Source organism: Trachypithecus francoisi, unplaced genomic scaffold (genome assembly GCF_009764315.1).
Source record: "Trachypithecus francoisi isolate TF-2019V2 unplaced genomic scaffold, Tfra_2.0 Lachesis_group12, whole genome shotgun sequence".
In the NCBI taxonomy this organism is placed as follows: domain Eukaryota; kingdom Metazoa; phylum Chordata; class Mammalia; order Primates; family Cercopithecidae; genus Trachypithecus; species Trachypithecus francoisi.
Genome location: NW_022681457.1, coordinates 43,785,696 through 43,811,581, shown reverse-complemented (window position 1 = coordinate 43,811,581; position 25,886 = coordinate 43,785,696). Strand labels below are relative to the sequence as shown.

At 35.9% G+C, this 25,886-nt stretch overlaps 1 protein-coding gene and 1 pseudogene across 13 annotated transcripts in view; both read right to left on the bottom strand.

The window, feature by feature from the left end:
- ADGRL2 (adhesion G protein-coupled receptor L2) overlaps positions 1-25,886 on the bottom strand; it is a 196,318-nt gene that overhangs the window by 109,418 nt on the left and 61,014 nt on the right. The window lies entirely within an intron of this gene.
- LOC117091322 lies at positions 4,761-23,806 on the bottom strand (annotated as a pseudogene). Its single transcript, XR_004440397.1, has 2 exons — positions 23,693-23,806; positions 4,761-6,018 (listed from the first exon to the last, which is right to left on the bottom strand). The product of XR_004440397.1 is annotated as a negative elongation factor E-like (transcript).

Genomic DNA, 25,886 nt, shown 5'->3' with positions numbered 1-25,886 from the left:
CAAAAGTACTCCTTTAGTTAATTTTGTTATATGTTATTTTGGAACACTCTTACAGATCACTCAATTAAAAATTTATCTCTACTTACCTCAATTACTATATAATATACACAATATTACCAATATAGTTTTCATTCTACCAGTCTATATCAAAAATAAAAATTATCTTCTTCATCAGCAGGAAGGGCCGTGATTCTATATATTCATTATTTGTTTTATTTAATTAAACTCAGTATGGGGTCACATTCATATCAGGTTCCTCTACAGCTGGTCACTTACCTAGCATATTTATAAGCCTATCTCCCCATCTATACAGAAAATGGCCCTGATTATGTCATAAGAGTTTCCGAATGTTACATGAAAGAGCAGATATATAGTATTTTGCTTTGTTCAATATATGTTTACTCAGAAAGCATTCAATACCATTTTTGCTTTCAACATCATTAGCAATTTTCCCATTTTCAATTTAAAAATAAAATACCAGGCAGGAAATTGTCCAATTTTGGAACAAGAGAGCAGAAAGTCTGGTAGAAGTTTAGTTTAAAAAAATCAACAGTATCTTTTAGGAAACTATACTCAGTCAACACATAATCCCAGGCAGAAAGAAGTAGCAAGATTCTTTAAAAATCATTCATTAGCAAGGTCATTCTCATGGGCTGGGCAAAAAGGAAGGCAGGTTGAGATGGGCATGGTGGCTCGTGACTGTAATTCCAGTACTTTGGGATTACAAAGCTTGAGCTCAGGAGTTCAAGACCTGCCTGGGTAACGTGGCAAAACCCCGTCTCTACAAAAAGTACAAAAATTACTTGGGAGTTGTCGCACATGCCTATAGTCCCGGCTATTTTGGGAACTGAGGCGGGAGGATCACTTGAGCCCAGGAGATCAAGGCTGAAGGGAACCAAACCACTGCACTCTAGCCTGGGTGACAAAGTAAGATATGTATCCAAAAAAAAAAAAGACAGTTTCATATGAAAACAAAGAAACATTTATTCTTAAGAATCCACAACACTTGAGTGTACAAAAAACTGGCAACTAAGGACTTTTTCTCTTAATATTTGCAGCACATCAATATTATGGCTACAATTCTGATCTCAAAAATACCATGTATCTTAACTTTTAAAACTGGTAAAGGAAGACAGTAATAATTATAAAAATCTAGATAAGAGTGTTAGAAACAGAAAAACAATATAGTTGAATTAATACTAGGAAGATGAGGATGAAAAACAAAAGTTCTGTGCAGTATCAGGAGAGAACCCAGGGCAGCTTACTGGGTTATAAAGTAACCAGGGCATAAAAAATCTCATGGTATGAAAATTTATTGCTTAAATATCTTTCCCCCATTTTTATTTTATTTTAAATAAATGGATTCACTTACATTCTCTTTTAGAATTAGTAACTACAAAGTGTCTTGGAAAAAGGAGGAGGATTTTCTTCAGGAATCTACATCAAAGCAATAGTCAAAGCTTCATTATCCATGCAAGTAGATGTGAGAAGAACATTATCATAAATGTTCCTACTGGCCTGTCTTAATTTGACATTTACACTGAATGTTAATATCTGATTTTCATGGTTCAAATAATAACAAAGTATTTTTTGTAGCACTTTAGTGCTCAAGTAATGTTAGAATGTTATAATTTTTTTAAAATTCTCTGCTTATGTTCTGTCATATAAAATACACTATACTGAAAATAAACTGCATCACTTCTCAGACTAAAGAAACATACCCCCCAAAATCCTTTCTCTCCCAATGAAACAAACCATACCTTAACTGGGGAAGTTAATTATATGCCTGGGTTTCACAAACCAACTGCTGTTGCCAGCTGCATTCTAAATAAGAGTAAATAGAGACAGTTTGAGCTGTCAACAAAAGACATAATTAAGTAGGAAAAATGCTGTCAATAAAACATAGCTACATTTAAAACTTTAGAAAACAAATAGGGCCAACCAGATTTGGACTGTATTGTATAGTCAATACATTCTTAACCACTAAGTAATTGGGTCAAGTAAAAGTAATCTGGAAAGGCTAAGGTCTTCAAACATATACATGGCAAAATAAGACTTTGTTCAAATAGAGGTTAAAAGAGATTGTACAGCCTTTCTCAACTAGGGTTCCACAAGAAAATAAAGCCCCACATAAAATTATTTGAGGGCTATTTCCCAATTCTGTTGAATTCTAGAAGCATTAGAGAAATGATTCATTACATACAATGAATGTGTTAGGTCTTAATTATCTACTAGAACTGGTTGAGAGGGGATTGTGGAGCATCTTATGAACTACGAAAACAGACTGCATATTTTTCAGTTTGAAACATGTCATGGATACAAAAGGCATTCCATCCCTCACTCTTTCTAACCATAATGTTAACGTGTATGTTCTTCAAACTGCTTTCACATTTACTGTGTCATTATCCATCTAAACAGCTCTGGGTATCTGGACACAGTTTGCAGAAAGCAGATTTTTTACTGTTTAAAAAAAGGTTTTTTACTCTAGTTTTTAAGATAAAATTAATTTTTATTCTGCCGAATACCAAAAGATCCTATGTGGGATATTTAAATTATTAGCAGTATATTTGGCATAAATTAAATTATACAATAGGTCTGCTAGAAAGCACTATCTCTTAGTTACGGTAGAAAACAGTAAATTCTGCAAACTTCTAACGATTAAAGGAAAAAAAACCACATCCGTAGCACCAAGCTGATTTTTTAATGTTTAACCAACTTTTACATTTCTAATTGGAACATATTATGAATCATCATTTCTCTATGTCCACATTTTTCTTCAGATACTTAATATCAAGAAACAAATTGTACAAATTCTATATAATCTATAGATTTTTGTAGTACATCTATCTTGGCATACCAGGAAAGAAGAGAGGCCCATTAAAAAGAGAGACTCAGGGGCCGGGCGCAGTGGCTCACGCCTGTAATCCCAGCACTTTGGGAGGCCGAGACGGGCAGATCATGAGGTCAGGAGATCGAGACCACCCTGGCTAACACGGTGAAACCCTGTCTCTACTAAAAATACAAAAATTAGCCGGGCGTGGTGGTGGGTGCCTGTAGTCCCAGCTACACGGGAGGCTGAGGCAGGAGAATGGCGTGAACCCAGGAGGCAGAGCTTGCAGTGAGTGGAGATTGCGCCACTGCACTCTAGCCTGGGCAACAGAGCGAGACTCCGTCTCAAAAAAAAAAAAATAAGAAAAGATACACTCAGGAAAAAAGGGGGGATGGCATGTGGTTTCTAGCAAGTTTCACACTCAGTGAAAGGAAATGGAGAAAAGGAAAAAACAAATTAATCCAGTATTCACTGAGTACCACTTAGGTGCTCTAACATTTTTAGAAGATTTGGGGAAAGATTAAACAAAATATTGTCTTCACCTTGTATACTCTGAGGTCTACGGAGGAAGCAAAGAAACAGATGGAAACATCACCAATCCATACAAGGAAGGATATATAAATAAATATTCAATTATGTGGTGCAGACTGTAAGCGGTGTAGGAACTGAGAGTAAAGTAAGACTAATAAGAACTGGAGCTGTAAAATATATTATGAAGGAAGGCAGATCTCAGCTTATCCTGGTAGCATAAGCAGAAAGAACAGAGAGGATAACCATGAGCAAGAACAATCACAAGGGCAGGTTTCTTTCTTTTTTCAGTACTATTTGTAACAACTTGGAAATAAAAGCATTTTGATTAAACGATTTCAAATGTGAACATGGGATTAATATTTGAAGTACTCAGTGAATTAATGCCTTACCAAAAATATATATACAAAAAGTTCTAGCAATCATTTTGAGTCCCAGATCTACCAATTCCCCTACCATTCATAACAATATATAATTTCACACTTCTGCATACAAACCTGTTTATCCTATATTATGCAATATGAGTATACTGGCATTTCAAACAAATACAGGAAGAAATGGGGTGGGATGAGTAATAACACCACAATGTTTAAGACAAATATTCCACTTCGCTGGTTAAAGTAGGGATTTGAGAGGGAAGGACAAAAAGATACTGATAGAGGCAGGGGACAGCCAAATGCCTAGGCAGATAGGGAAAGACTCTCAGTCAAGAAAGAACTTAAGGCTGACTTAATTTTTCATCTCTGTACAAATTAGAAAAGGCTGTCTCACATATTTCACCCTTAAGAAGAGAAAAAATGTGCAACTATTTGAGAAATAACTCCAAAAACAGATGGACTATCTGAGGCAAATAATACGCTAGAAAGCATTCCAGTAAGGGCTCCTATAAGAATATTCAAATGATCACTCTTTGAAAAAGGCAACACAGCAGGAAATCGCTTTAGACACAGTGGGATAACCAGAAGAATTATAATTTCCATTGTTCAGATGAGGATCCAAAATACAACTTATTTATTGAGGATCCAAAATCCTATCTATCTATCTATCTATCTATCTATCTATCTATGTATCATGTCTCACTTTGTCGCCCATATTGGAGCGCAGTGACAAGATCTTGGCTCACTGCAACCTCTGCCTCCTGGATTCAAGTGATTCTCATGCCTCAGCCACCTGAGTAGCAGGGATTACAGGTGAGTGCCACCACGCCCGGCTAATTTTTGTAATTTTAATAGAGACACGGTTTCACCACACTGGCCAGGCTGGTCTCAAACTCCTGGCCCTCAGGACTCCTGGCCTCAAGTTATTGGCCCGCCTTGGCCTCCCAAAGTGCTAGGATTACAGGTGTGAGCTACCGCACCAAGCCCATACAACATATTTAAACGACCTGTTTTTTTGTTTTTTGTTTTTTAAGCTTCCACCTCAGTATTTTACTGAGACCAGCATTGGGGCATATAAGGCACAAGGAATCCAGCTTTGTTCCCTAGAAGCCATCCACAAGGTTTTCCTTGTAGACGTCATCACTCTAGACAATCTGGGTCGTCTTGTCCCGGTGGCAACCCTCAGGGCTGTTCTGGACAGCAAGGGAGCCCCAGACATACTTGCCAGTAGCGGCATCCAGCATGGGCTGTCTCCGGGCTATGTTGACTTTGAGCTGTACAGACTCCACATGGGTCCCGTTGAGCTCAGCAACTGCCTGATCTGCTGACTCCATCTTTTCATAGGTGAGGAAGGCAGAGTTTCTGGGTGGGTCCATGGAGAGGTCAATGATGTTTCCAAAAAGAGAGAAGGCCCCACGGAGAAGGGTAGGCGTCAGGTCTTCTCCGTATACATACAGAGTATTCCCTTTCCTAGGGGCTCGCCGTTCAAGGAATGAGTCCGACCTGCGGAAAGGACCCTCTCGGTCTCGGTCTCGATCCCGCTCCGGATCCTGATCCCTGTCCCGTTCCCGGTCTCGATCCCGATCCCGATCCCTGTCCCGCCCTCGGTCTCTGTCTCGATCCCGCTCCCGATCTCGGTCTCTGTCCCGGTTCCTCTCACGGTTGCCGCTTCGGGGAGGGGAGGCTGAGGAGTGGCCACCACTGCGTTCTTCATAGCCCCAGTCAAAGCTTAGAGGGGACCATCACCAGCCCCTGGGCCCTCTGCCTCTTTTCCATCTGGCCCTAGTTCTCCAAGTCCGATCACTAGAAGACACAAAGCTCTCATACAGAGATTTCCTCTAGGGACGTCTGGATGACTCTTGCAGGTCATCAGCAGCAGATATGCTCCTCTGGAACGGCTGGAAAGTGGGGACTGGTCCCTTCTCGGGGTCCTTTAACGTCCCCTCAAGAGTTCGAGAACGCTTGAAGCCTGAGTTCTCGGTCTCAGCCTTGATGGCACTGATGGCTCCTGACTTCACCAGCTGCTTTGCCTGCTCTGTTGCTGTGGCTGTGTCCACGACAGGCTGCTCTGATAGTGAGCGTTTGACACCGCCTTGGCTGGTTGTGCTACTGCTACTTTGCTTCTTCAGAGTCAGCAATGCCTTCTTTTTCTCGAGTTTGTTGAATTTCTTCTGCAGAGCCTCCTCCTCCTCGCTCAGTCCGGGGGGGTATCACCAACACAGTGGCTCCTGAGGGGGCGGCAACTGCAGGTCCCACGGTCTCTGGCCGCGCCCGCGCTGACCGCTGATAGCAGGCTCACAACGATGACCTAAACGACCTGTTTTTCTTCACAGTGCTAGTAATTAGGAGGAATGCAAATCGAATTCAGATATTTTATATTTTGGTTTCTATTATCACTTTATTTTTTCAGAAGAATAAATAATATTATAAAGAATACTCATTATAAGAACTTCCTTCTTTCTCATTATAAATCTACCTGGCTCACTTGGGCAAATGCATTTTTTTTTTTTTTTAATTTATCACCAACCAAATAGCTATAACACTTCAAAAAAAGGACTTAAGAGCTGTCTAAGCCAACTTGCTAATGTTCTAGTTGGGGAAATGATCTAAGTGACTGCCCAAAGATACACAGCAATTCAGTGGCAGAGAAAGGTCAAAACAAATAATTTAAACTGTGATGATTCTAGTTCTTCAAACACTACTTCTAAGTATTCTTAGATTTTTTTTTTTTCCTGAGCTTGCTCACTAATTACTCTGTGTTTTAAGCATACTTCAGTTTCTCCAGCTTATTTACCAATCATGTAGGGCTCCAATTCTACTCATTTATATGTTGCATTTCTAAATGTACAATGCTACTTTCAGTCTCGTCCTAGAATTAAAATAATTCAATAATCTCTAAACTAATCTTTTCATCAGAGTTACAGATCATGCATTAAAGGGCAGGAAGAAGATACATTATTTTCATACTTGGTTTTCATTTCATTGTTTGCTAGGCTAACATATTCGTGTAAAAATATATTCAAGGTATTTTTAAATGTTTTGGGGGAAGTATCTTCTTTCAGAATGTATACACGTTTTAAAACAAATGCCGTATTTTGATATGAACTAATTAAGCTAGAATCCAGTACAACCAAAATACTACCGTAGCATATAATTTGTGTCTTTTTAGAAAAGAAATATTCCTAGTGTGTTCAAGAAAAGACTATAAATCATTACACTGTGTTTATTTCATATTTCCCATGATACCATTTGCTGCTCTAGCTTTTAGCCTTTTATGTGACATTGAGCTATTTTGCAGTTATACAACAGTTGAAAAGAATGACCTGTTAATTGGCGGGGACGCATTACAATATCTCTCTCTGGCACTATAATATTTTAATTTCTTTTCTGAAGACAAACCAGTTGGAAAGTGACCATCTGCTAGTATGTTAGTATTATATAGGCAAAGTAATGAATAAATGTCCTCCTTTGCAGTAAGAAGATGACTAAATGAAAGAAATCCAGGGTGAACAACTGAAACCAACAGATTGATTCAATGCCACATAAAATGCCTTTTTCATTAATTATTTACAACTCAAACAACAGCATAATTTTAAAACATGCATTGATAGTATAAATAAATCTTCTGAAATCTACTTTTTTACACTCACCCAAGAAATACATTACAAAGCAAACAATTAAACATAAAACTTTCTATCAATTCTTTTCATGTAATTTCTTCAACATCTATTTAAACATAGATAGGCTGTCCCCATCATAAATACCTTCCAAACATGTGATTTCAAAAATGTAAACACAGTAACTTAAATTTCTCAGGTTGCTATTTTTTTCATGTATTTTGAAACATTTTCCAAAAATATATGCCATCCACATTCAATGAGTTAAGAGATATTTATTTACCAATAAATTATTACAGGAATGTCAAATTAATTAATACATAGACATCTGATCTTAATTATGGGTAATTTCTCTGTATGTATAAATGTGGATCCTACAGTAAGTACATAAGCTGTGTACCTAATGAGAAACTCCTTCATGTTAGATATGTTAAAGGAAAAGAGCAAAGCATGTCACTGAAATATTCTTCTTGTGCCTGAGGGAAGTGCTTTGAACACAAAAGATTTGCATACTTGGAAAGCTACGGCTTCCCTGAATCTCTTGGAAAGCTTACCAGATGAGAGTAAACTCACAAAACTGTAGTCCAATTTTTGGGAGCAGAAACTATAAATGCTTATTCATTACAACTGCATAGTATTCTAGTATAGCAAACAAATGGAAAATTATGGATTTTTATAATAAACATTCGTAGCCAGTTTTTTAAAAAATCTGTAAACATGAATTTACAGAGATTTTTCTTTCAAATAAGATTAAACTGGCTATGTCAACCCTGACTTATGATTAACACCTGGTAAACATTTTAAACGGATTTAATTGCTATTAAGCAGATAAGTCACACTCAACTTCTAGAGGTAAGGTATCCATATAACTACCTATAAATGGCAGTAACTAGGTTTCTTTTAAGGTCTATCTCTAACTTGCCTTCCCAAAAATACCAAGAGCTTTTATTTTTATTTTTTAACAAAGCAAGGTTTTTAAAGCAAACAACAACCAAAAAAAAAAAAAAAAAAAAAAAAAAAAGCTATGTATTGCATGTATTGTTCCTAGGTTTAATTTCAGTAAAATGTGGCTCTAAAAATAAATGTGATACACGCTACATAATTAAATATTCCTGGTTCATTCAGGTCAAACTAGGAATGTGTGTTGTTCTTGGAGTATCTCCAGAACCCCAAGTACACACACATTAAAATATTGAAACAATTTTACTGGCTCCTTCTGGGACTTAACACTGATGTAGCATCTTACTATATGTATCAGGCAAGATTCTCAGTACTTTATGAATAATATTATAATTTCTTTAATCTTCCTAATAGTAATATTTTAATCCGCATTTTAAAGATACGTAAAACAAAGCAAGAGAGGGTAAGTGGCCCAAGGTTATGAATAGAAGAGCTGTGATTCAAACTTACTCAGACTAGCTCTAGATTATGCTCACAGCACTATGTTATGCCACTTTAGTCATGTCAATCGCAGCAATAAATTTTAATGCACAGAGGTGAAGGCAAATATTCTTAAGTGGGAAAGTCAATCCTGAGAAATATATACTACTTTATGCCACCTTGAAGTGAGAATCTCTATTAAAACAAAATGGTGTTAATTCATGGACACTTCAATACAAAACTATTAAAAAGGATGGCCAGGGAGACAGGAATAGGAGTTAAGGCTCAATATTGTAGAATGAGAGATTGGGCAGGAGTGGTTAAGAAGAGCACTCAGAGAATCCTGGCTCAGGGAAGGAATCTAATCTACTTTGAATTCCACTACATTAGAAAACCGAGGTTGTTGATAAACCTCAGCCACAGTCCATAGCTTGGAAACTATGGCTAAAAGTTTTTGAAGCTGAACTTTCACAAGTAGATTTAGCTGTGTAATAGCTAAAGGTAGGGAATAACAATAAATGTCAAGAAATCTTAATAATTTTTCTCTAGTCTGAGGATTTGAGTTACCTGGATTCTGTCACTAAATTACTACCTTACCCTGAACAAAAACATCAAGTCTTGAACTACTCTGCATCTGATCCTTCGAGTCACAAATTATTAGCTTGGATTACTAGCTTCAGAAAGTCCTTTCTAACTTCTACAAGTCTTTAACTTAGTCACTCTAGTTAAACAAGTACTTATTGATAGCCAGGTAACTCTACTTGTTAATACATGAAAAGTTCTGTTAAGTACAAATCAGGGAGTTCTCTAGTGCTTTGAAAGGATTTAATAGAATCAGAGGAAACAGTAATTTTATAGCACACAGGATGAGTGTAAAAGGTCACATATTGTCTAGTATTATTAAGAGGTTTATAGGAAATTAAAATACTACAGATTACAATGTAAAGATATACCATAAAAACAAATATTGGGATTCTTAAGTATTATTTCATGACAGTATATATAAAATTATGATTAAAATAAATGATAAAAGGTATTTAACTTACAAGTATCCTCTTCAAAAAATATTTCAGAAACACATTCAAAGCATATAATAAAACCAATCTTAATTCCACTTTTGACCAGGCATCAAAAACTCTACATTTTTAATGTATTTATTTCATATAAAGTCTTATACGAAATATAAAGCACTGATAACTCTTTAAAAATATTCTAAAAATTAGCTCAAGTATGGTAACTTTGGTAAAATGTCCAACTTTTTACAATACCTTAACCATTTATTGAAAAACCAAAACATAATTCTCAAGGTCTAGACTCTTAGATTTGTTTTACAAGCACTTTTTATACAGTATTCTCCTTATGCACTTTAAAAAGTTGAACTACTATAGCAAATGCATAATTGATTTATAAGGGAAAAAGTTCAAGTGAAGGACACACTATTAACTGTGCATTAGAGAGACGGGGTGGAGGAAAATGTACCTCTCTGGAACATTCTGAAAGCAATGATTACAAAAATGCAAATGCCAGATACAGGTGATGCTTTCCACTTCACAGCAGCACCTAAGTCACACACAAACCCTAAGCCCCCTCTAAAAACAGTAACAAAAGGACAGACTACATATCAAGCTACAAATAAAAGGCAAGTGTTTTTCCATTATGGACATGTAAGAAGAGTGCTACACTTAATTAGTATTTTAAAGAGTAAGATTTAACTGTTGTTCCAAATTTATCCAAGTACATAAAGAATCTGGTCACAACATGGTACAATATAAATAGATTCAAACATATCACAGTTAAAAATCCTATATAACAATGAACAATGCTATTAACAATCTAATAGAACATAACATACTCACGTTTCTGTCACTGAAAAGCATTAGAAAGCTGTTTTAATCAAATTTTGCTTCCTAAATTCTGAAATTCTATATTTTGTTAAATGACAGAAATAGATCTTTATTTTCCTATACATTTTTCATCCCAAACCCATATGAATAACTACTCCAGCCACTCAGTTTTCAACCCAACACTACAAGACAAGTATTATTAGGGAAGCGGGCCGGCAGTTGTTCACTCTGTCATATCCCCTTTAATGCAACTCTGATTTGCCTTTGTTCTGACAGTAGCAAACAACTACTTAAAAATGACCCAGCATCACTGGGCTGCCTCCCATTATTCCACACTTTTGTTTGACAAGGTCACTTGCTGCAGGGATTTTGGGGAGAAAGAGTGTGCAGTCTATAGAAATAAGAGTTTAAGACACAGGCAACCCAGCCATTTTTCCTCTGGCAGCACAAGCAAATTAAAACTTAAAAAAGAAGGTCAGGTACAGTAGCTCACACCGGTAATCCCAGCACATTGGGAGGCTGAGGCGGGTGAATCACCTAAGGCCAAGAGTTTGAGACCAGCCTGACCAACGTGGTGAGACCCTGTCTCTACTAAAAATGCAAAAATTGGCCGGGCATGGTGGTGTGTGCCTGTAATCACAGCTACTAGAGAGGCTGAAGCAGAATTGCTTGAACCCAGGAGGCGGAGGTTGCAGTCACCTGAGATGGCGCCACTGTACTCTAGCCTGGGCTACAGAGCAAGACTCCATCTCAGAAAAAAAAAAAAAAAAAAAAAAAAGAAGAAGAAGAAGAAAAGAAAGGGAGAGGAGAGGAGGGGAGGGGAAGGGAGGGGAGGGGGCAAAACAAGACAGAAAGAAGAAGAAGAAGAAGAAGAAGAAGAAGAAGAAGAAGAAGAAGAAGAAGAAGAAGAAGAAGAAGAAGAAGAAGAAGAAGAGGAAACAGAAACAGAAACAGAAACAGAAACAGAAACAAACAGAAACAGAAACAGAAACAGAAACAGAAACAGAAACAGAAACAGAAACAGAAACAGAAACAGAAAAAGGGAAGGGAAGGGAAGGGAAGGAAAGGGAAGGGGAGAGAGACGGAAGGAAGGAAGGAAGGAAGGAGAGAGAGAAAAGAAAAGAAAAGAAAAGAAGGAAGGAAGGAAGGAAGGAAGGAAGGAAGGAAGGAAGGAAGGAAGGATGGATGGATTCAGGAAGAAAGCAAGTAGAGAAACATTTCGGAAAAACTCAAGGATACACTTTCAGCTTTATCTTGGTTTTAACTTTAAATAAAAATTTACTTTATGACTAATTTCATTAAGAGGAAAAGAGACAGGTACCTCTAGATACCTTCATAATTCCATCAACTTCATAATTCCATCAGATGTTGGCTGTTACTTTTGATAAATTTTACACAATATATAAATCAATCTGAAACTTATAGGTAAAATGTTTAATCAATATTCTGCCAAGGTTCCAAAAGGTACAACTGACACTATAAAGCAAGGGTCCCCTTTAATTTTCAGCTTGACCTATGATCTTTGGAAGGGCTTAAAGCTACATTATGACAATTTCATACAATTAAGTTGTTTCCAAAGGGAGCCATGAAGACTGAAATGGCAAGTTTTCAATGCCATGGAAGAATGTGAAGAAGGAATGTTGCAGGAGCTACCCAACCAAAACAAATCATGATTTTGTGATTTAGTGATTTTGTGATTTATGAGTGGGAAAAGATCTAAGAAACTCTTTACACATTTTTAGGATAAAACTCCCTAAACATGACATAGAAATCTGGAGTTAAATAGTTATTGACAAATATTTATCACTACTCCATCTTTTTTACCTACATATATAATTAGAGAGCTTTGTATATTTTTCATCTTGATATGCAACCATCAGAAGGAATATGAATCAATAGTAAATTTCAATATTTTATTAATGCTTAACTAAAATAAAACAAATTCTTTTCAGCAACTTTGGCACTTTGGATGTGTTTGTTGGTAAGAATTAGATATTTCCATATGGGGGTGGGACTAAGAATCAATTGATTACATCTTAACTGACCTCATTTTCTATTCAAAGATTATGATAATATTCATAGAATATACTATTCAAGTTTTTAAATAATTTCCAGCCTCCTGCCATCTAACATGATCAGCAAATTTTACCAGTTCTTGTCTCGTGTGGAAGGAATTTCAATTCTAAAACTATTCTGATTACTGTAGCTGGGTTGATGTTATATACCTTGTAAGGGCTACTCCATTTTCTGTAATTCTTAGCCATACACTCTGATCTATCATTTATAATGTTCAAGTAAAATGGGTTTTTTACATTTCAGTCAGAATTATCTCTTTACTGTCAAAACACATTTACAAAGTACCAAATTTATAGATATAAAGAAATAAGTATTATAACTAAGCTGTATTCAAATTATCCAGTGCTAACAAGTATTCACATAGTAAAAAAATAAAGAGGCTAATGATAATCCTTTATGACAGCCTTCACTTTCACACACAGATTTAAACACTCTAGTAGTTCACTATTAAGAGTATAGGACAGAAGATTTTCAGTTTCATTTATATTCAAAGCAGAGAAATCACCAAAACTCATTTACATCTCTCCCTTTTCCTTATAGCATGTTAACAGCAGGTGGTCAACACCATTTTGGAACTAGGTAGGTGGCTTAAAATGACTTTACATGTCAAGAACCTGAATTAAAAACAAACGTGAACTTTAACTTCATTTTCATTTTAATCTACATTCTATATACTGATTTCATACTATAAATTTGCTCATTTTAATCCATGTTCTTCAGAGTTAAGTATTATTTAAGCTGATATAGCTGAAAAAAAGCCAGTAAGAAATTATGTTTCTGATATTCATATTTAACTTTACTTATTTTTGCACACGACAAACCTTTTAGCTTTCCTTTATACTGATGAACACTAAAAGACATTAACACCATCACAATAGGAAAATCATGACTATACTGTTTATGTACTAGTCCTTAAAAATCCAGAAAATTATCTATGTAGGTATGTATAGCTAAGTGTCCTCTCTTGGCAATGACTTTTAGAAATAATGATATAAAATAATTCAAATAATTTCCAAGGGCATATGCCTCCTTCTACTTAGTCTGACATGTGAGTATTACAACAGCCAAACTGAAACACAAAAGTCCAATCACCACCAACACTTGATTAATCTCTCTCTGATTATCAGAGAGATTAATTTGTCTAGTGACAAATTAATACTTAAAATCAATGAGAAATGAAGACCTATTGAAATATGTGAACTGAAAAGTATATTTTATTTTTCATCTTCCAGCAATAATGTAGTCACTTATGTTTACCATTTGACTAGACAATAAAAACACTGTCTTCAATCCTAAGCCAAAAGAACAAAGCTGGAGGCATCATGCTACCTGACTTCAAACTATACTGCAAGGCTACAGTAACCAAAACAGCATGGTACTGGTATAGACCAATGGAACAGAACAGAGCCCTGAGAAATAATACCACACATCTACAAGCAACTGATCTTTGACAAACCTAACAAAAACAAGAAATGGGGAAACGATTCCCTATTTAATAAATAGTGCTGGGAAAACTGGCTAGCCATATGTAGAAAGCTGAAAATGGATCCTTTCCTTACATCTTATACAAAAATTTAATTCAAGATGGATTAAAGACTTAAATGTCAGACCCAAAACCATAAAAACCCTAGAAGAAAACCTAGGCAATACCATTCAGGACGTAGGCATGGGCAAGGACTTCATGTCTAAAACACCAAAAGCAATAGCAACAAAAGCCAAAATTGACAAATGTGATCTACTTAAACTAAAGAGCTTCTGCACTGCAAAGGAAACTACCATCAGAGTGAATAAGCAACCTACAGAATGGGAGAAAATTTTTGCAATCTACCCATCTGACAAAGGGCTAATATCCACCATCTACAAAGAACTTAAACAAATTTACAAGAAAAAATCAACCCCATCAAAAAGTGGGTGAAGGTGGCCGGGCGCGGTGGCTCAAGCCTGTAATCCCAGCACTTTGGGAGGCCGAGACGGGCGGATCACAAGGTCAGGAGATCGAGACCATCCTGGCTAACACGGTGAAACCCCGTCTCTACTAAAAGATACAAAAAACCTAGCCGGGCGAGGTGGCGGGCGCCTGTAGTCCCAGCTACTCCGGAGGCTGAGGCAGGAGAATGGCGTAAACCCGGGAGGTGGAGCTTGCAGTGAGCTGAGATCCGGCCACTGCACTCCAGTCCGGGCGACAGAGCGAGACTCCGTCTCAAAAAAAAAAAAAAAAAAAAAAAAAAAGTGGGTGAAGGATATATGACACTTCTCAAAAGAAGACATTTATGCAGCCAACAGACACATGAAACAATGCTCATCATCACTGGTCATCACAGAAATGCAAATCAAAACCACAATGAGATACCATTTCACACCAGTTAGAATGGTGATCATTATAAAGTCAGGAAACAACAGGAACTGAAGAGGATGTGGAGAAATAGGAACACTTTTACACTGTTGGTGGGACTGTAAACTAGTTCAACCATTGTGGAAGACAGTGTGGCAATTCCTCAAGGATCTAGAACTAGAAATAATACCATTTGACCCAGCCATCCCATTACTGGGTATATACCCAAAGGATTATAAATCATGCTGCTATAAAGACACATGTACACGTATGCTTATTGCAGCACTATTCACGACAGCAAAGACTTGGAACCAACCCAAATGTCCATCAATGATAGACTGGATTAAGAAAATGTGGCACATATACACCATGGAATACTATACAGCCATAAAAAAGAATGAGTCATGTCCTTTGCAGGGACATGGATGTAGCTGGAAACCATCATTCTGAGCAAACTGTCGCAAGGACAGAAAACCAAACACTGCATATTCTCATTCATAGGTGGGAATTGAACAATGAGAACACTTGGACACAGGATGGGGAACATTACACAAGGGCGCACACCAGGGTCTGTAGTGGGGTGGGGACGGGGGAAGGGATAGCATTATCCTATTAGGGATACCTAATAGCATTATTAGGAGATACACCTAATGTAAATGACGAGTTAACGGGTGCAGCACACCAACATGGCACATGTATACATATGTAACAAACTTGCATCTTATGCACATGTACCCTAGAACTTAAAGTATAATAAGAAAACAACACTGTCTTCAAAAAAAAGGGAAAGATTAACATCTACTAATGCTTTAGGTAAAGAGTACAAAGTTTTCAAAAAGTAGTTTTATACAAATAACATCAACCACTATAAACACTAAAATTTTCATGAGCAGAAAACTGGAGAACCACAACAAATAAATATGTTTTTGGTTGTTTTAACTATGCTAACACATATATGAATAAAATACAGGTAAAATTCATTTTTATTTCAACAGTATTAATGCCAATAAAAAACAAAAGGTTGACTGGTTCATAATACTTTTTGTCTGCAAAAAATAATTTCATTGTTAAGTTCTGGCAACTTACAATGTAGTTTATATTCCTGTATTTTGAAAATAACTTCCTACGCCCATCATTTTCAACTATGTCAAAATTAGATTATCATTATGGGTATAACTCAAAATGTGAAGTTTTAATGTGAAACTGACTAATATAAAAGTTTCCATATCTACCTTGGTTTTATTTTAAAACTGATCCTTGCAATTTGAGGTGTGACCTTATTAACTTTCATATTCTGTTCCCATATATCAAAATGCTTCAAGAAAGAATAAACAGGAATATTTAGTTTTGATTTTAGTACATTTAAATGCATGAATGGAGGAGGATCACTGGTCATTCTTGGTGTCTGGACTGACTGTAGATGTGTGAAATAAAATTTAGGGAATCAGGTATTTCAGTTTATGTAATTAGGAGCAAATAAAAGATGTTTTGTTTTGTTTGTAAATCATCTATTTCAACAAAAGTTAGATTACCAAAAAAAAATTATAATAAAATAATGACACTTTATTCTCCTTTTGTAAAAACTCTCATGAAAATGTGTAAGTTCTGTCTGCAGATATATATACTAATATGTACAAACTTAATCTGAATAATTGGTTGTAACAAGCTAAGTCTTTAATTCCACACAAATCTCATGAGTGTTATTTTTTTGGTTGTTTTGTAAGGAAAATGTGCATTTCCTACTTTTTAAATTTCGACATGATATATAGCACTACTGTTTAAGATGCACAGCCATTAAACATATTTTACAATGTAGATCAAATAGCTAACAAGTTCTCATAAAGAGATCTGAATACTTAAGTAAATACAAAGGAATTCAAAATTACACTTGACCTCATTGAAGACTCAACTTAAATCTAAAAAATTAAATTTAAAAATCTTAACATTTCTACCTAAAGTATGCATCTGAATATACAATGTATATTACTCAATTTTAAGTCACAAATTATATTTTATTTTTTACATATATTTAATCAACAGTTTTGATGATCAGTGTGACTAACCTTCACCCTTCATTTTCAGAACAGTGAGAAACTGGAATTATTTATAAACTGTGAAGAGACTAAAGTATTCAAACTATACACATATATTAGTACTTTCCTATTACGATGTTTTTATGTGTCTACTTAGTTATGTTTACAATGGCTGGAAGTCATTACACATGGTGATCTAATACTAACAGGTGGCCAATATTAAGTGGATTTCTTGAAGGAAGGAATAGCAAGATTACAGCCTCCATTAAGAAAATAAACTGATCTGTGTATCTTTATACTGTAGTTTAAAGTAACATAGTAAGGGCCTTCCAGTCTCTTTTTTTTAAGCGTGTTTTTTAAAATCAGAACTTTGATCAGGTAATAGGTCTAATTTTTTTTTATTCTCAATAGTCTTTGAAAATAGCTAAAAAGAAACTTTGAAGGTAAAAAGGAAAGAAAAAAAAAAAAAAGATCTGGAAAAGGACCCAGGTGATTTATAACTATACCTTAACAATAATGTGGTTCTCTTCTATCTCAATCAACAATACCAACATTCATCCAGGTTGCACAAGCCAGAAACCCAAGAGTAAGTAATCCTTGACATCACTTCTCCCATCTCCAAGTCTGGCTGATTTCAATGTTTCAAGCATCTCTCTAAACTATTTTTTTTACACTATCTCTACTGTAGCAAGATAATCCACATATTTATCGTTTATTCTACTGCTCTCACAACATCCTTTCAAATCTCCTGCAAATACTTTACATGCAGTATGAATATCCACATTACACATTCCAATGCATCTTTAGTTACTGAACACGGACAGTATCCTACCTGCGAGTGGCTGAGTAAAACAAAAACAGTATTCCTGCCCAGAGAGAGCCAACATTCTAGTGCAAATAATAGGGACCTTTCCCCCCAAAAAAGATGTAAAATAGATAAACAGGTTCACGTTTGTAGTACGTTCTAATGAAGAAGCAAAGTTAACAGAGTTTTATAGGTATGAATGTTGTAGGGGAGAAGGGTATTTTAATTGGGAAGGTAGCTTCTCTGAAATAGGAAAAATTAAATATTGTTCTAAAAAAGAAGCTATCATAAGAAGAGAAGGAGAAAATGATCCTAGGCAAAGATGTATAAAGATACTGAGACATTTAAAGGAACTAAAATAAGACCAGTATGAGTGAAGCCAGGAGAGCCTACCGAAGGGTAGCTCCATAGCAAGTTGGAGAGAGGATCCAGGGCCAAATTGCTTAGAGTGGTGTGCCTACTGAGGCCACTGAGGATTTTTAATAGGAAAAGTGATCTAATTTATATTTCACAAAGTTCACTTTGCTAAGCTATGGGGAATAAATGGAAAAAGAGGCGGACAAAAATGAAAGTAGTCACCGCACAAAGCAACCACCTTTGTAGAACATACCCTATTTGTAATTTAGTTAATGCATGTTTCCCCAACCGCTTAACCAAGTATAAGTTCCATGGAGGCAAGAACTTTGAGTAGTTTTGTTTCAACAGTATTAGTACTGCCTACTGAAATGCCTAGCATATAGCAGTGGCACGGATTTTAACAATAACACCTCTTCAATGTAAAAGGAAAAAGTAACTTTTATCTCACACATGCACATGCGCACACACCCCCCCACACACCCCCCCACACACACACAGCCTTGCCCAAAGTGGAGATTTTTTATTAAGTGGATTACAACGGCATTAATTATTTGTGTCTATATTGGCCTACGTATTTATCTGGGAGGGCTGCCCGGCTTTTGTCAGATTCTTCAAAGAGTCTATAAGCTCCAAATTTTTAAGAACAACTAACACTGTAAGGTAGAGTTATCATAAGACAGAAAGAGATAATAATCTAAAATAGAACAGAAAATGAAATAACACCTAAGTTCTTCATAAATGGATAAGTTAACTCCTGATTATTCACACAAATACAGAACAAATACCTTATGAATTAAAATTTTTTTGAATATTACTTGTTTTTGACTTTGCAATGAAGTATTTGGTTTTCCTTTATAAATTTATTTCATTTAGGTACTCAGTATTAGCAATTCCATGTAAACAAAAGTAGTTCACAATCATCTTTTTAAAAATCTGATGTTCATAGATAAGAATTAATCTACAGATAATCAGATATTATTTTGCACAGTAATTTAAATACTTTCAAGTACAGAAATATAAAACTCATTCATCAGTTTCAATATTGTTTTTTCTCTCATGTGTCAGTAGAGCTGTCTCCTAACTTCTGACTTTTTGAAACAAATCTGAAAAGAGCCACATGGCGTAAGCCCATAAGCACATAGCAACAGCAGTCAGAACACTCCAGGGAAGAATTTTGGTTCGTTTTTATAGACACCCAGAACAGCACTCCTCTTTTCCCATGGGGTTCAAGAACAATGCTACGTTGTTCAACAGTATAGCAAAGCACTTTATATACAGGCTTTTTTGGCTGTAATTTTGGGAAAGTAGACATTTCAAAACACCAAGATTTTAGTAATCAAACAACTAATCATAAAAGTACTTTATTACCCAAAAGCAAGTAAGATGACTAAGAACATTAGAAAGGACTTTTTATACTACCCAGTTTTAAAAGTAACCACTATTTTAAATAACACAGATCTCAAATTCTTGTGTCTAGAAACATAATGCAATTTTTCTAACTCTGTACAATTTATTTGTAATGACAGATAACTCATATTCCAGTAATGAAGCACTCACTTGCCACCTAAAATTCTGTGCTTCAAGCTCACCGTTGCTTAATGTTTGTTAAAAGTCACCTAAGATTCCTATGCATGTTATGGACAAGATCCAGAGAGTACCTATTTTATGCGCACACCCCAAAAAACCCCATACATCCCAAATATCAGAGATTAGTTTCTTTGGGGTAAGATATACAAGGAAGTTAGTAACTGAATCACTAAGATATGCTTGCAGAAATGAATCCCTTATGAATAATGAAAGATTATCTAGCATTTTGCAAGATACAAAGTTACAAACGTCATCTTAGTAAAACACCATTTCAATAAGAATTTCCGATAATTTTCAGGGAAATTTATATATAACTTATTTCTTTAAAATAACTTTTGCTGCCACAGTAACAACTCAAATTTAAAACTGAAGGTAAAATTTCAATTATTTCTTTTAAACATTCCTTGAGGAAATAGTACATAATCTCTATTACTTAAAAGGACGCCAGAATATATAAAAAGTTGTATTCATCCATTGAACCAACAGCTACCTACTATACTAATACATGCCAAGTACTATTCTATGAAACAAAACTTTGAGCAAAAAGGAAAATGACAGGTCCCTGTCCTTATATAGAGTTAATAGTGGGAGAGATAGAAAAATAAAGTATTTACAGATACTAAGAATGTTAAGAAGAAAATAAATACGATGATGTAATTGGGAGGTGCTTTCCATATAATGGCTATGAAAAGCCTCTCTGGGGTTAACATTAATTAAAACCAAGACCTAAAGGATGTGAAAAAGTCAGTGATGTGACAAGCCAAGCAATGAGTTTCAGAGGCAAGAAAAAATGTAACATGTTAGAAAGAAGAAAAGAGCATGAAATGTTATTTCTTTCCCGTTCTGCTACGAGAATCAAGGCTTAACAGTATAAACCACGGACTTGAGAAAGGAAGGTTGGATTTTAGTCTCAGCTCTAACTTAGCAGTTATGTGATCCTGGGCAGTAAGTTACAAAACATTTTTAGCCCCCTTTTTCTAATCTATTTAATTGAGAAAATAAGGTCCCTATTTTATGACTGTTGGCACAACAAGTTTTCATCACACAGAAAATGCTCAATTCATTCTTCGAAACTGCTGTCACTTTTACCTTTCTTTTTTTTTTTTTTTTTGAGACGGAGTCTCGCTCTGTCACCCAGGCTGGAGTGCAGTGGCGCGATCTCGGCTCACTGCAAGCTCCGCCTCCCGGTTTACGCCATTCTCCTGCCTCAGCCTCCCGAGTAGCTGGGACTACAGGCGCCCGCCATCTCGCCCGGCTAATTTTTTGTATTTTTTTTTTTAGTAGAGACGGGGTTTCACCGTGTTAGCCAGGATGGTCTCGATCTCCTGACCTCGTGATCCACCCGTCTCGGCCTCCCAAAGTGCTGGGATTACAGGCTTGAGCCACCGCGCCCGGCCACTTTTACCTTTCTTAAAATATACAAATTGTTTTCTCTTTAAATTTCACAATTATGCAGAACATTTTTAATAAAACTATTTCCAACAAAATTTTCAATGCTACTTAAAATGATCAGGTTTTCATGGAAAATTGTGATATAATCCCTCTCTGGCTCTTCCCTTTAGGGTGATTAATTGTCTCCTATCTCTCAGGAGAAGTGTACCATTGGCTAAAAACTAGTAATGAAAACTACTAATCTCACATGAGAAAATATAATAAATTAAGAATTAGAGACAATTTTTCTTTCTAGAATAGGTAGCTCCTCATCTGTGGTGGTAAGTAAAGAGGATATTTTTTAAAAAATTTAAACAAACATCTTCAAAGTAGAATTTATGTGAACATTCCGTATCCCCAAATAAAAGTAACAAGAAATAGCTTCAATGTAGTGAAAGCTGCTAAAATACTTCCAGTTCTAATATTTCACATTTATCTTTATATCAGTAGGAGTCTGACTGGAGATTTCAGACATGGCTGTCATTCAACAACTCTCAATAAAGAAAATGTTGGCCAGTGTCACAACTAGCTTTGCCAACAGTTAGAACTACGTTAAATTTTAGAAAAACAAAGTAATTTAAAGTTACAGCTTTGGAAATGTACAAGAAACCTGAAAAACAATGGGGCACTTTTGCTAACTTAGTCTCTATAACAGTAAAGGCTGTTTGTTTAAATACTGAATTGAGAAAAAGGGTAGAGACATCAACATATACAATTTGCTACCTACAAAGTGGTATACTGGAAGCCGTAAGGTTTTTTTTTTTGTTTTTTGGGGATGTTTGTTTTTGAGACAGAGCCTCGTTCTATCGCCCAGGCTACAGTGTAGTGGTGCAATCTCACCTCACTGCAACCTCTGCATTGCGGGCACAAGGGATTCTCCTGCCTCAGTCTCCCAAGTAGCTGGGATTACAGGTACCCAACATCACGCCCAGCTAATTTTTTTTGCTTGTTTGTTTAGTGGAGATGGGGTTTCGCCATGTCGGCCAGGCTTTTCTCAAACTTCTGACCTCCACACCTCAGCCTCCTAAAGTGCTAGGATTACAGGTATGAGCCACCATGCCCAGCTTCATAACTTTTAGAAATAAAGTAAAAGAGAAAAATCAAATCCAAGGAGGTGGGGAAATCCCATTTTCCAACTTCATTGTAAATATACTTATGGTGATTAAAACTTTCATATTAACAGATATAAATGAGGCTATCAAATTAAATAGAAACAATGCAATAATCACTTAATTAAAAAAAAATTACCCTTAATATGTCATTGGTCAATTCATTCTTAGGTGCAATATTCTGGACATGTCAATAACAGCTATTTGGGTGTGGGGAAAAGATTGTTCTAGACACTGTTTCAATGTTGTAGAAATTACATTCCCTTTTTTTCTAAATCAGAAATAGGTCCTCACTAAATATATATGTATTTGCCAACTGATATGCTGACTTCAGACACATGACTTGGCACTTAATTCCCCATTTAAAAATAACAGCTTGCTTCACAATTCTGAGGCTCACATCGAGTCTGTTATAATTGATGGATACACAGAATTAAGCCATGAAATATACTGAAACTTACTACTGGGAACACTTATGACTGTTACCATAAGATTGTTGGCCCATATCTATGCTAAATATATCCATAATAAAGTATAAAATTAAAATATCTGAAATGCTAAAAATTTAACATGGTTTTCATAATTTTAGTGTCTGTAAAGAAAAATTAAATTCTAGCATTTTTAGCTCTTCCTCCACAATAGATTACCACTTAGTATCAGAAAATTGTAATTATTTTTAATGTTGCTCCCATAAATACTTAAAATTGTTGAAAAATAAAATATCTACTGCTTTTCAGATTAATTCAATTATTGGTACTAAGGAATTACAGGAGTCTAGGGTGTTGTAAAACTTGTGACACATAATTTAGTAAGTTTGGGTTAGATGTATTGACTTTAATCTCTTTCTGCAGCTAAACATGTACAAATCAACTATCTATCTTTGAGTGTGAGAAAACATACTCTTTTATTCTGTAGCTTGCTCTCAATATGATACCTGGTTTCTTGGGTTCACTCCTTAATTAGCCCTAAAACACTTAAATCTCATTTTATACCAAATCAAATTTAAATAACAGCAAGATCCTAAGGTTTCCCATCATCTGCCATCTTTTCATCAGCTCACTACAATCCACTCTCAGCAACTTAAGAACAATCACAGGAGGGAGCCACTTTATTTAGGGCAAAGAGTCTTCAAGTTAGGGTGGGTAGGATAGTGGAGCAAAGAGACTGCCAACCACGATTTTAGAGGGTTTTTTCAGTTTCTGAAAAAGGATCCTTTCTGGGACCATCATAAAGCCTGAGGATCCTTGGGCAATATTATGCAATATTTAGGAGGCAACAGGGAAATGCAGCAACCAAGCAACCAAGTTCCAACAATGGTTGTGGTTTGGGTGCCTCAAAAGCTTGCAAGACAGTAATGACGATGAACCTGAGCTGTCTGTTGCCCACCCTCAATTCATATGTGGCAAGGCCCAAAGTGCGAAGGCAACCAATCCTGCTAAGATCAATAGCATGGGAACCAAACAACCAGGTTTCTAATTCATGTCTGACACCAGCTAGCATCGTCTAACTTCACTGCACTGATAGATCTCCCATAAACTTTTTAAAAACCCTTGTCTTTAAAAAGTCTATACAGAATATTCCCTTGAAAAAGTATAAATATGATGCCAAAACTCATATTCTCAGCCTTCCAGTGTTTGTTCATTTTTTGTGACTTAGTACGTAGAAACCAGTATTATGCTTACGTATTTGGTTTTATGGGGAATTTTTTTTTCAAAACACATTTTGGTTTCTAAAAAGCTTTTCTTGTTTACAATAGTGTGAATGGGGTAGGAATCATTTACTTATTCAGTCCTCCAACAGTTATTATCTCCTCTGTATAAGACACTTTTTGTTGTATGGGAGACACTGGTAGAGGCGAAAGTGATAAGTAAACTTGCTTGGTAAAAGAGTAAAAGTACTACAAAAAACTAAATATTATTCTTCTTTCCCTAGAGTTTATAAAATACAAATCCAGCAACAACAAAAAAAAATGGGCTTACTCATGTTCTATTGGCATAGTCATCTGCTGGGAAATTCATTTTTTCATTAATCCATTCATTCATTCCTTCATTCATATATAGTGGCAAAGTCATGGTACCTGCTTTTGTTAAGATATAACAAGGCTATGTAAGACTAGCTTTGAATCAAGATCTATTTGTTATCTTAATATTAGATATCAATACAGAGTCACTGGCTAAATGAAGAGCACTTACCTAGTAACTGTCAGAGTTGATAGGGGCTAAAATTTATAGGCCACAAATTAAAAGGGTAGCAAGAGCTACCCCCTAAAAGTGGTTGGCTCATTATGAATCAGTTGTGTTTTTTGGTTTTTCTGGGAAATTTACCCATAACGTAAAAACAATATATCTAATCTATTCTTTAAAATTATCTATTTTTGAAACTTAAGAAGTTTTATGTCTCATCTATCTTAGTCTCTCTTTTAAATTCCTTAATAACTAACATATTAGGTGTACACATTATAATCTGACATTTTACCATATTAATTTTCTATAACCTTAAGTTACAAATTTTGCTTGTTTTAACTTCAGCAAGCAAAACAAAATTCCAAAGTAAATGTAATATTTCTTTTATTATAAAGTATCTTCAGTAGTACTGTATGATGACAAAAAAGACTGATGTAACTGAGAAAAAAATAAAAATTATTCTATAACAAAATAACACATAATGAAAAATATTTAAGGATTAAACCAAGCAAATTCATGTATTTTTTTTTTTTTTTTTTTCTTTTGCAATGGAGTCTTGCTCTGTCGCCCAGGCTGGAGTGTGGTGGTGCAATCTCAACTCACTGCAGCCTCCACCTCCCAGGTTCAAGCAATTCTCCTGCCTCAGCCTCCCAAGTCTGGGATAACAGGCAAGCGCAACCACAACTGGCTATTTTTCGTATTTTTAGTAAAAACAGGGTTTCACCATGTTGGCCAGGCTGGTCTCAAACTGTTGACCTCAAGTGATCAACCTGCCTCAGCCTCCCAAAGGGCTGGGAAAGCAGGCGTGAGCCACTGTGCGTGGCCCATGTGTTTATTGATAAAGAACAGCATTAAATGTTAAAAGACATTTTAGAATTGATACTGACAGAATCAATAAAACATAAATTTCTCTTAGTATAACATTGCGCAGTAACACCTTTAGTCAAACATATGGAACATAATGGAACTTGCCATGATATTCTGACATCTCTTATAAACAGCTAGATGAATTTCTTAAATTAACTTAATATTATTGAAATCATTAAAACCTTTACAAAACTAGTAATGATAAAAATACTTTGCTACTTTATCAACCAATTAAAATATCAGTGAGGCCGGATGCGGTGCTCGTGCCTGTAATCCCAGCACTCTGGGAGGCCAAGGTGGGTGGATCACCTGAGGTCAGGAGTTTGAAACCAGCCTGGCCAATATGGTGAAACCCACCTCTACTAAAAATACAAAAATTAACCAGGCATGGTGGCCAGCGCCTGTATTCCCAGCTAGTTGGGAGGCTAAGGCAGGAGAATCACTTGAATCCACCCAGCAGGTGGAGCTTGCAGTGAGCCGACATCACTGCCATTGCACTCCAGCCTGGGCGACAAGAACAAAACTCTGTC